Below are 11,113 nucleotides of genomic sequence, written 5' to 3' on the forward strand. Positions count from 1 at the left end.
CACGTAACACGCCTGCGAAAGTGCACGTGCGTACGCTAGTTTTCTTCATTTGGTCGCAGACGCTGGAATGAAACGGATGAATAATAGTTAATCTTACCACTCTTTTGCGTTTGCGCATTGCTTGCGAACGATGTACTCCATAAACATAAACGTGGCATTACTATAAAAAATGCGCATGTGTGGTGCATAAAGATAAACAATGCGTGAGATTACACGTTGCCCAGTATAACAATAAAGATAATTGTAGAGATCACGTTTAGTTTGATAGCATTTAATTAATCGCTTCACAAAAACGTCGCTTCACATAGATTCTGACGTGTGCGATGGATCTGCATATATAGAAGTTCTTTTTTTTTTTTTCCTGTGGTATTTTTGCTCATATCTGGGACTGTTCGTTTCGGACCACACCGCGGCCTCGTGTGCCTGTTCAACTCATTGAGGATCACTTTTCCTTCCTTTATATATATATATATATATATATATATACATATATATATATATATACTTACTTACTAATAATAATAATAATAATAATATAAAGACGTCAGGAGAGTACATCGTTCTGCTGCCAGATTGTTAGCTCACCCGACACTGACAGCTCAGGAAGTGTTCCTCTTTCACTATTACATAAGTGCCACTACTGGGTGCGCCACTTCTCCGGCGACACTGTGCGACCTTTCTGGCAAAAAGACTGAAAGACGTAAGACATCATCGGTACCGACGAACCCGAAAGCTGGCGTCGAAACCGTAAAACGTCGGCAGGCGCCGATAGCAAGACCCGCAAGCACCGCCACACTGGGCTCCCCCTCCACGACCCCCACCGCCGTAGCCGTCTGTACACGTAACATTTCGGCCTCGCACAAGGAGGGAGGCTTCGATGCAGCGTGTGCGTATCTAGAGACACGAAGGCCAGGCGTTCGTTTACAACGTCCTTCGTGGCGCCTCTTTATGGATGCCTCCCAAAAGACGAGGACGGCAGCGGCAATGACGACAGGCGCCGAGGACGCACTTCTAAATCTGCTTGATAGATGTCGCGGCCTGTCTCTAACGCGCCGCGCGCCCTGGCAACCAAGGGCTCGCCGGCCGGACCTCGATCGATCCGCTCTGGGAACTGCGTAGTTGCACTTCGCATCTGGAGGGAATTCTCTTTCCGCCGCTTTGCCCGGCACACAATCTTCTCTCCTGTATCTTCTATCTTGTTTTTACTTTCTTTATTTCATCCCTCGCTTTAAACCACGCGACATCGTTCTTCTGATGCGCTCTATGGCCGTTTTCACCCTCTGTCTCTTTTGTCCGTCTGGTAATTCCTGGTTTCGTCCTCCAGACAATTCTTCATTTCTTTTCTTTTTTTTTTTTTTGCTTCGTCTCATCGACGACGCGCACTTGCGCAATCGTATTTGCTCGTTTCCCGTTGGCCTTCCTCTGATGCGGTTCCTTCCCTTTACAACTATCGCGCATCTCTTCCGCATATTGACTATGGACCTTTTGTGCCAGCGCCAGGCCGAATGATCTACGGCATGCGCACGCGCGTCTGTGTTCGACAGCTTCGCCTGTTCCCTCTCCTTGTCCTCCCCCCCCTCTCCATCTACTTTCTGCTCTACTTTCTCTTTTTCGCCTCTCTGGCTCTCGCATCAAGTCTCTGCAACCATTCAACCGCATCAGATAGGGCCCGGCATCTTGAAACCAGTGCTTCCATTTGCGGCGCGAGCCGAACCGTCTTTGTTGACTATCTGGAACTTTTGAAGGGAAGCATAAAGCGGAAGGAACCGTTGAACTCGACCAGAGAAATCAGGTAAAAGGGAAACAGGGATAAGACTGGCGCCGCAGGATTCGCCTGCTCTTACGCATATTTCAAGACATGAACTTCGTTCTTTCCTAAAACGGTTCTGCGCAAGTTGCCTTCAAAGTCCTAAGGTGAAAGAACGAGGGATTGCAGTACATTTACTTCAAGTCATACATGTTGCGTGCATAGCTTGCTGGTACGAAATATTCGCTGCTCTGTTCGTTTTTTGAATGCGTCATTGTAAAAAAAAAAAATAACAAGAAAGAAGGAAAAAAGAAAAAAAAAGGTAATGCTCGCTTCTCGCCATTTCTTGTAAGGCTTAGCTGAGGCAGCTTTTGCACCAAGCAGAAAAAGAAAGAAAAGAAAACTGGATTGAGGAATCAGAAGTGGCAGCAAACATTGAATTCTATGCAAGGAATTGTATTTCGTGTTGCTCTTACGTAAAAAATAGCGCTCTTGAGATCGACCTATTTGATGTGGCCTCAGGGTTTGAATTCACCCTAATGCAATCACCTTCCCTCAAGAGCAATAAATTCTTACTTATGATGGATGTACTATTTCGTAAACACGAATTGTATGCATGCCGATATTTTGCCGCCCCCCCAAAAAAGTTAATGTTAAACATGACGCACATAGAAGAACTTGCTTCATTCATACTTTGTGATCAGAAGTAGGCATTTCTGCTCAACCAGTTCTTATCAATTACTCATAATATATGGGCGCTACCTTCACGAAATACGCGTAGGAAGCTAAATTAGAACAATGAAAGTTTAAAGGAACATGCCAAAGGGGCTGTGTGCGCGAAAATATGAGCGCGTCGTGTAATTAAAGGTGTTTTGGGAAATCACTAAAATCCTGTTAAACGCGCTTTAGAGCTTTGCCGATATTGAACAGTACATCGTTTCAACATTATCGGCTGTATCAAAACGAAATTTGATATTTACAGAGTGTGTCGTAGGAGAAACATGATGGATAGAGTTCAATGTTGCAGGTTAGAAGAAACATGATGAATAAACTTCAACCATGGATGGTTTCCTTTCTTTTTCTTTTTAAGGACGGCATAGGAAGGTTCCAAATCGGCGTTGAGCCTGTAATGCGAATGCAGCTCATTAAAAGTGAATTGTCGAAAGTGGCTTCTCCGCAGCAAGCACCTTTGTGGGGAAAAGCCAACTTATTTTACGGCAATAGTTTTATAGAAGTTTGCCGGCGTGCTGATGAAATTGTCATGTAGTGCGGTTACAAATGGGAAGCTTTTGTTTTAATCGGATCGCTCAGGTTTGGCAATGGCACATTTCTCCGCGTTAAATAAATGTACGTCTTCATGCTGATGGTGATTAATCTTGCCATCTTCTTCGACAAAGGATGGCGACAAATAATCACCTACCCTGCTTGAGCTAATCAGGTAATATATACATCTATTGCATTCTAGTATTTCGCCTATCTTGCCTTGATCTATTTTCTCTTTATTAAAACCTCCCTCTATATACTGACCCTTGCCTGCAACGACTCCGGCTTTATCAATCTCTTCCCGTTTTTTTTTTTTCATCAATAATACTTGAACTATGTCTTCAATGCATCGCCTTACGGCACCACGTGACATGGTTATACGGGCACCAGTGACTAAAAGTATGTGAACCAGGGGTTCTACAAGAAAACAAGATACGAATTCCTTGGCAACTCAGTACTGAAAACTTGGAACTGAAGAATGCACTGTGATGTTTCGATTGCCAAGAATGAACTAGTCTTCAATTTCAGGTTACATGACAAGGCGTCGCATATACAGTCGAACGCCTTTACAGCGAAGTATTTGGGCCCTACGAAGTCATTCGTTGTACCGGTGACTTCGTTGTAAAGGTCGCGCATCGCACAGCTAGAATCTAGACAAAATTATTCCTTCGTTGTAAAGATCAGTTCGTTGTAGAGGTGTTCGTTGTAGAGGCGCTCATCTGCATTCGTTTTTCCTTTATTATTTTTTTTTGTAAATGTTGGTCCACAACGTTTTGATCATGGGTGCACTTGTTAAAGAAAATTCCTTCATTGCAACAGAGTGCGTAGCGTTAGGCGAGTATGCCTTATGCCGTGTAGTGTAATTGAGCGCGTCTTTCAGTAGTGGATTATTGGCGTGAGAACGGGAGGTATCGATGATGCATTGCAGATGATGCTCACTCCTGTGAGGTAGTGTAGAAACGAATCTGAATGTTGTGGGGATTTTAAATGCAAATCTTAGTCATATCGAAAACAATCAGAAGGCTTGCGAAAGTAAGCCAAGAACTGTTAAATATGTGTCAGTGATGCCCAACTATTAAAAATTCGTTGGCTATCACCAGTGCATTAATTATATTGTGCGTGAGAGTGAAAAAAAAAAAATCAAAATACTCTTTTTCTTTCTTTTTTTTCAGATTTAGTAGGCGTTGGCTCCTTCACATAGTGGTTGTTACTTCTCGAGTCATAGAACAAAGAAAATAGTTGTAGATGCGGTGATATGGGGGATTGATTGATTGATTGATTGATTGATTGATTGATTGATTGATTGATTGATTGATTGATTGATTGATTGATTGATTGATTGATTGATTGATTGATTGATTGATTGATTGATTCTGCTGTCTTCGTGTGCTCCGTGCCGTCGTCATTGTTGAGTAACCATTATGATTAGATTTCGTAAGAACAGGCGTCTACGAACAATTCGTTGGTGAAACTATAATGTGAGCACGAGTCCGGCTCTACGTAGGTTCCCGCTGAAGGTCTCATTGAATATTCCCGTGGTGCCATTATCGCCTGTTTGTTGGTTTAAAAGCTGATTTTTGGATCACCGTAGGCAATCTGACTGAACATTTTGAGGTGCTAATGCAACCAGAGTCTGTCCCTAAAGATAAATACCTGACATTCAGAGATTAGTGTACTAAGCATAAAAATTGGTAAAGCTGGAGCCCAAGACACATATAGCCATTTCTGAAATAATTATGAGGCTGCTCTACAAAGTCGTTTCGGTCACTGAAAGACAGTGAAATGCACCACTATGTAATTAAATATGTTTTCGTTTGCTTGCCATGTTCAAAGTAAATTGGCACCTGCGGACTTTTGCATCGGGCGCCGACTTTAGAGCGGAAAGTATACGGCAATTGTTCCGTGGAAATTGTGCTTCCGAAAAGCTGCGGCGAGGCCTTGCTGATACAGCAACGTGAAAGTGAGAAAAACCAGTAATTGCCTAACGGCAGGCAGTTTCGCATCAACCGCGTGTTCCGCGCTTTTCAGCGTAATCTCGCGGATTCTCCAATTGCTCAAGTATTCCCTCTCCCTGCTTGCGCTACTGTTCGATACTTCTAAAGCGTCAAACTTATACAACTACCGCGAGGCGGAAACCTTTGAAAGGGAAAATAAATGTAACGAGAGGTGCTTCTCTTTCTCTCTCTGCCTCTCTCTCATTCTCTCACTTTATAGCAAATACAGCGAACAGTGGAAATCAATGGTTTAAAACTATCGTTCTCAGGCCAAAGCGGAGAGTTCTCCGGAGCGTAATGTGCTTTGAATGTGCTTTCTTTGTTTATGCGTTATTGTGCCTTTCTTTTTTGTCTGTAGGGAGGACTCGCGTACTCAAGTGCCGATTCTTTAAGTGGCACACGATCCTCGTATGTGGGCGTCAGCGCCCGCTTCGACCGCCTTGCTTGCGTCAACAGACACTGATGGTCGGTTGTACTTTTTTCTCTCACTATATATGTGTACCAGAATTTAAAAAGAAACTGAAAGTTCGGGGTAAAAGAAAGGTTCGAGAAAACGTGCATTCATCCATCCGGAAGCGAGAAAAAGAAAAAGAAACGAAAAGAGGCAAAGTTTTCGCCACCTCAAACACATGTAACTGTTTCGTGTTTCATCGCTTCGAACGCGCCATCGTTGGGCGTGAACTTGAGGAATGACTGCTGCTCCCACGAAAAAGAAAAAGAAAAGCAAATGTAACGCGCGTCCTCGTTTTCGCTTCTGCTCGCGAGTGCCTACATTTTTCATCTTGACTTTGTTTTATACAACAAGAGCCTTTGGTGTTCTTTCCTTTTCTCTCTTTCTGCGCCGGCGCCTGTACTTTCGGATAACCGAACGTCCCAGTACCGTTTCGGAATTTCATGTGAGATTGATTCGAGGTATTTTTGTTTGTCTTGTTTGCATGCGGTATTCAGATTGATTATTTATTCCAAACTGTTTCGTCAGAACAGCATCCCAAATGGCGGACAAAAAAACATTAATAAATGTTTGCATGTTTCGGCACGCGCGGACGTACGAAATGCGAGTCATGCTGGAAATCTGAGCAAGGCAGCAAGCGAAATACGACATAGCCTCGTGCTTGCAAATGCTGGTCCCCCACGTATTGCGTGCCGTTGATATATTTTTTGTTGCTGCATTTTATTTGCTTGTTTGTTTAGAATGAAGCAATTTACTTACCATGGAATCGGAAAGGGAGGGGAGTGGCTCTGATTGTTTGCGTGAGGTTTTTCTTTTTTCCTTTTTTTTTTTGCCTATCCTAGGTGCTTCGGTTAGAATAAGCATCATGCTGAAGAAAAGTTAAGTGAAACAAAAACAAAGATAGACCGTGATTGCTTGAAAAAAACTGCGGACATGCGCAATCCGAGAACTTATACGAACAATTCTAGCCAAACCGGATTCCTCGTGTACCGCATACAAAACCGAAACCTGCTTTCTTTTTTTCCCATCTTTTTGAGAAACCATCAGTGTCACTGCGGAGAAGTAAACGAACCAGTGCAATTCGAGCTAGTTCGTTGGGTGACGTATTTCACGCACGTATTTCATGGGCTTCGTGAACCGCAAGTAGTTATGGCGTGCCTATGTCTTTATTCAGCAGCGGTTTATGATACTGCTTTTCCGTCGTTCGTGTTGGCATCTCAAAACCGAGCCAACGTAATTTAACGCTTGCTTCTCGAAATAGAGGAGCAATCAGAAGATAATCAAGAGAAACATGGCTTTGTTCTTTCACAGATGGTCGCTCCGCAGTTGCGAGAGCAAGGTAGAGATCTAGTGGAAGTACTCTTACAAAGGATGGATTTATCTCAACACCGACGACTACAACTTTGTATTGAAAATACGCGTAGTATATCCGTGTTTTTTTCTGCTCTTTGCAATCTCTAGTCCATGCATTTGAGCCAGAAATGCGCTCAACTGTGTCACTCAGGTAAGCGGGAAGAGTAAGAAGCTGAGCTATAGCAGGAAGGACGTACAGTGTTGAATTTTTTTCTGGTGTAACAAGAATTGCATCTGAAGTTTCGCAACAATTGCTTCTGATGAAGCTCCAGGTACAAATACACCAGAAGCTTCAGCTGCAGCCTATCGCACAGTGTTTCTTGTCAACGACCTCCATCAGTATACACGAAACTGATGACTGAACAATGCAAAGCTCGTTCGATGCGAATGGCGTAGGCGCGAGTTGCTTCCGTGACTGCTTCGTGGAGTGAAATAGTATGACCAGGGCTGACAACAATCTGCATTCTCAGTCACGGTCTTCGTATTTCCTGTCGCACTGCTACCCGGGGCGGTGACTCCGTGACGAGGGCGTTGCTCTGCTGAGTGCAAGCTCGCGGGTTGTTTCGCAGCCGAGGCGACCGCGTCCGGATGGGGTGCATGTCAAACCCAAGAAGGCTCGTTAACTTAGGTTCTCGGTGTAGGTTAAAGATACCTACGCGGTCAGAACAATATGAAGCCATCCACAGAATTGTCTCTCAGAGCCAAACTGCGGACGTCAGAAGCCATTCGCCATTATCCTTAACACTACAGCTATGTACCGTGCACCAGTGCATGCGCACTTTCGCAGTCGTTGTGCTCCCCACTCTTCTCGTTCCGTCCCCACTTCCTCAGCCTTCCTCTGTATATTTCTTGGTGTCCTCGCCTGCGTTTTATTTTTTATTTCTCTATCTTCCCGTCTCGGGTCTCCTCCGTGCTATCTGTACTCTGGCGCTCGTTTCGCTTATCGTTTGTCGCGCGCATTTCGATTGCCCCTTTTGTGCTTTTGTTTTATTGTTTCTCTTTTCGCGTTTAGTTTTTTAGTATTCCCGCTGACTGTGAATTCGGCGCATGTGACTATACTCTCACCCGCGCACCTTTTGCGCACTGCCTGAGGAATTCCTTTCCGTTAGCGCTTCGCGCAGTGAGAATGGCGTTGGCTAGCTACGAGCGCGAAAGTAAGGAAGAAATACGAGCGACGACCCAGTTTCTGAAGTCGTTATTCCTCTTACTCGCGTGAGCACAACAAGCAGAAAATTGGGAAGCAGAGAGAAAAAAAAAAGGCGGTACGGGATATCTTGGCTTTTCCCAGCACAAACGAGAGCGGCGGTGCCATCGGCGAAAGACAGAAGTGGAGAAGGAAGGCGGTTTTTTGAGGGACCCGGAAGCGTCGCGTCCTTTCTCGTTCCCTTCCGGAAAGCGCGCGGGGTTGTCCGGAAGTTGAGAGTTCGACCGGGCCAGCAGTTCTTTCGCCGCGACGCCACTAGAGACCATCGGCGCACGTGGGGGTAACGACCGCGCGCCGGTGACCCGGACCCGGGCTCGGACTCGGCCACGCTTAAAAAAGGTGGAGTGGAAAGGAGTGCGTGTGGGGAGGGTAGATTAAGAGTGCGTGCCAGGCTAGAGACAAAGAGCGAGCTTGCGACGAGGCTGAAGAGAGCTTAGCGGCCGGTGCACGGAACTTGAGAAACAAAACGACATAACCCTTCAGCCAACCATTCATCGATATAGGGGCGGAAGAAAGGCACACGTTTTCATACCTTTGCCTCTCTATTTTGTCATCTGCACATCGCTAGGCCTGGCGAATCCCTTTTGTTTGCACTATCAACTATTACAGGAATTGAGATCGCAGTATCATTGAATAAATCCTTGAAAGTGTGTTTAAAGAGTGTTAAAACAGAGATATAAAGATTTTAAACAAAAGTAAGGGTGATCAGAAAAAGCTGCGACAACGCACCTTCTCCGTAAATACATATTTTCACGCGGTCATATATAAACACTTGGTGTACTTTTCAACTAATAGCCTTTGGTACGTGTAGGAACTTTAGAACAAATGTTTCAGTAATCATTTAAGCGTTCCCTACATCGAGTGAAAGCCACAGGAAAAAGTACACACCAAAGAAAAGGTCAATACAGAGAGACGTATAACGTATAAATACGTGTTTGTGGCGATGAAGTAAAGCGGGTCTTACTTGCTAGTCGTGTTGTGCATAGTCCTTCTTTTGTTATTGTGGTTGCTTGTCCTTTCATCTAGAGCTCGATCTTAAAACTTTCTCATTAGATTTTTTTTTTTTTTTTTTACCTTTCGGATTTGCACACAAGAGCATTCGACGTCATTCCACCGCGCATTTTTCAAGCCGAAGCTTTCTTTTCGAACCTCTCCCAGACCTTCCTGACCGTGGCTGCTGCGTGCTGCTGCTGTCTCGGCGAATAGTTCAGACTTAAAACAAAAAAAAAGAACTTGCGTTACGTGTTCCACGGTTGGATTGAACCCCGGTCCCTCAGCGCAGCAGCCGGATGCTCTAACCGTTACGTCTCATTTACACGTATGCATTTAAGTTCTTTAGTACTGACTAATCGCATGTGTACTTCTATCATTCTAACGGCAACTAATTCTTTGAGCTGATCGCTGACCACATGGCGTAGCGCGGCTGCGCGAGAGCCGATGCGTGCTGTCCAGCTTCCTTCAAGATTAAGACGCACAACGAAATGGGCAAATTTGGAGAAACTGATTAACTGATGAGAGGTACAGACATTTACAGCTCTCAGCGTCAGAATTTCTGCGCGTCAACTATGCTGCCCAACGCGGAACAACGTGGTCACGGGAGCAGTATTATTTGCGTGGCTGTGATTAATGCAAAGTGCTGTGCCGCAACATTTCGCAAAGCGCAGTCGCGTTAGCTCCCAAGGGCCTTCCGTGCTTCCATGTTCTGAGGTCAGAAAAGTCTGCTTTTAGCAAAGGACCGCGTATCATTTTGCTGCGGAGAGGGTGCGTCACAGCTCCCACGCGCTCAAGAATACCGGTTCTTTGCGTCTGTTGGCGCAAAAAAGCCGACAGTAACTCTGGAATCACCTATATCTCGCTCCAGATTTATCAGCACTGAAGCACCCAGCCGCCTCTTTAAGCGTAAAATACAGAACACAAAAGGGGCGCTCGTGGTTTACCAAGCCGCAACTGCTTTGCCAGAAGCCTGCGTAATACAAAGCTCGATATAGAAAACATCACGATAACGCTAGTCGCGTGTACGGTGCTCCCGAAAGTGCCGCACGCTCGGCCTTGTTTCTCTCAAGGGCGAGGGCGCCAGATGTTTCCACTCGGAGTAGTTCTTAAGATGGCGGCATAACGCTCAGGCATCTGAAGCAACTATGCGTGCAGCCCGCTGTCGCGGAGCATGCTTGGCGCCGAGATAGAGCTCCGGGACTGTTAAACAAACAGATAAAAAACAGTGTTTGCCACGCAACGTCCTTTCGCGGTTGACTGAAGAGCGCGACATTCGACTACGCGGGAAGTTTGAAAGAAGAAAATCGATAAGCATCTCAGCGAAGTAAGCACGGATCTATTAGAGGAGAGTCGCAGGGCGTCGGTGTGTGATTGGGATTCTCACTAGCGGTGCAATTACGCACTACACCCTGCGCTTCTCTAAATCAATCTGAATAGAAAGGCGTAAGAAAACAACACTAGAGTTCGATCTCGCATCTGACTTACCTTCTGTATACTACTTCTTTTATATTCTAATTAGAAAGTGCAGTTAAATATCTGCAGTTATTCTAACTACCCATTCACGCATTCGGCATCTTCAAGTAAATTATTTATTTGAACGAGATTTGAAATATTGGAAGCCATTATATCCATTATATCATCGGCTTCTCCGCAAACAATAAATTGTTCAATGATCAATGGATGATAACATGAGATATGAAAGCTCGGTTTACTTAGCTTTGCTCCAATTTTCTTCAGTGTTCTGAGGTGTAAATATTAATTGAATTCCAGTGCTACACATACTATCATTACTTAAATAATTAATTAATAGTTTGCCCCAATCTGCCATAGCAACACTCCTAATTCGGGAACGCACGGATGTGTGCGCCTTGTTCTTACCCGCGGAAGCCAGATTGCATACCCAATAGTTTTTCTCTTTGCAGAACGAGAGAGAAACGTAACGTGGGCCGCTGCCACGAATGACACAGCGCGGCACAGCCGAAGCAAACGACGCACAAAAGGCCGCCTGTCAACTGCTGCGGCACTAACCGCTCAAAGTGCAACCAAAGTGCAATCGCGCGACTTCTGTCAGGCGGCGCCAAAAGGGCAAGTTCAAAGAAACCAACGTG

The 11,113-nt window shown here is 45.0% G+C and overlaps 1 protein-coding gene across 2 annotated transcripts in view; it reads left to right on the top strand.

The window, feature by feature from the left end:
• Schip1 (Schwannomin interacting protein 1) overlaps nt 1-11,113 on the top strand; it is a 131,764-nt gene that overhangs the window by 52,686 nt on the left and 67,965 nt on the right. The gene's annotated exons all lie outside the window — the stretch shown is intronic.

The sequence above is a fragment of the Dermacentor andersoni genome, chromosome 2 (genome assembly GCF_023375885.2).
Source record: "Dermacentor andersoni chromosome 2, qqDerAnde1_hic_scaffold, whole genome shotgun sequence".
Classification (NCBI taxonomy): Eukaryota; Metazoa; Arthropoda; class Arachnida; order Ixodida; family Ixodidae; genus Dermacentor; species Dermacentor andersoni.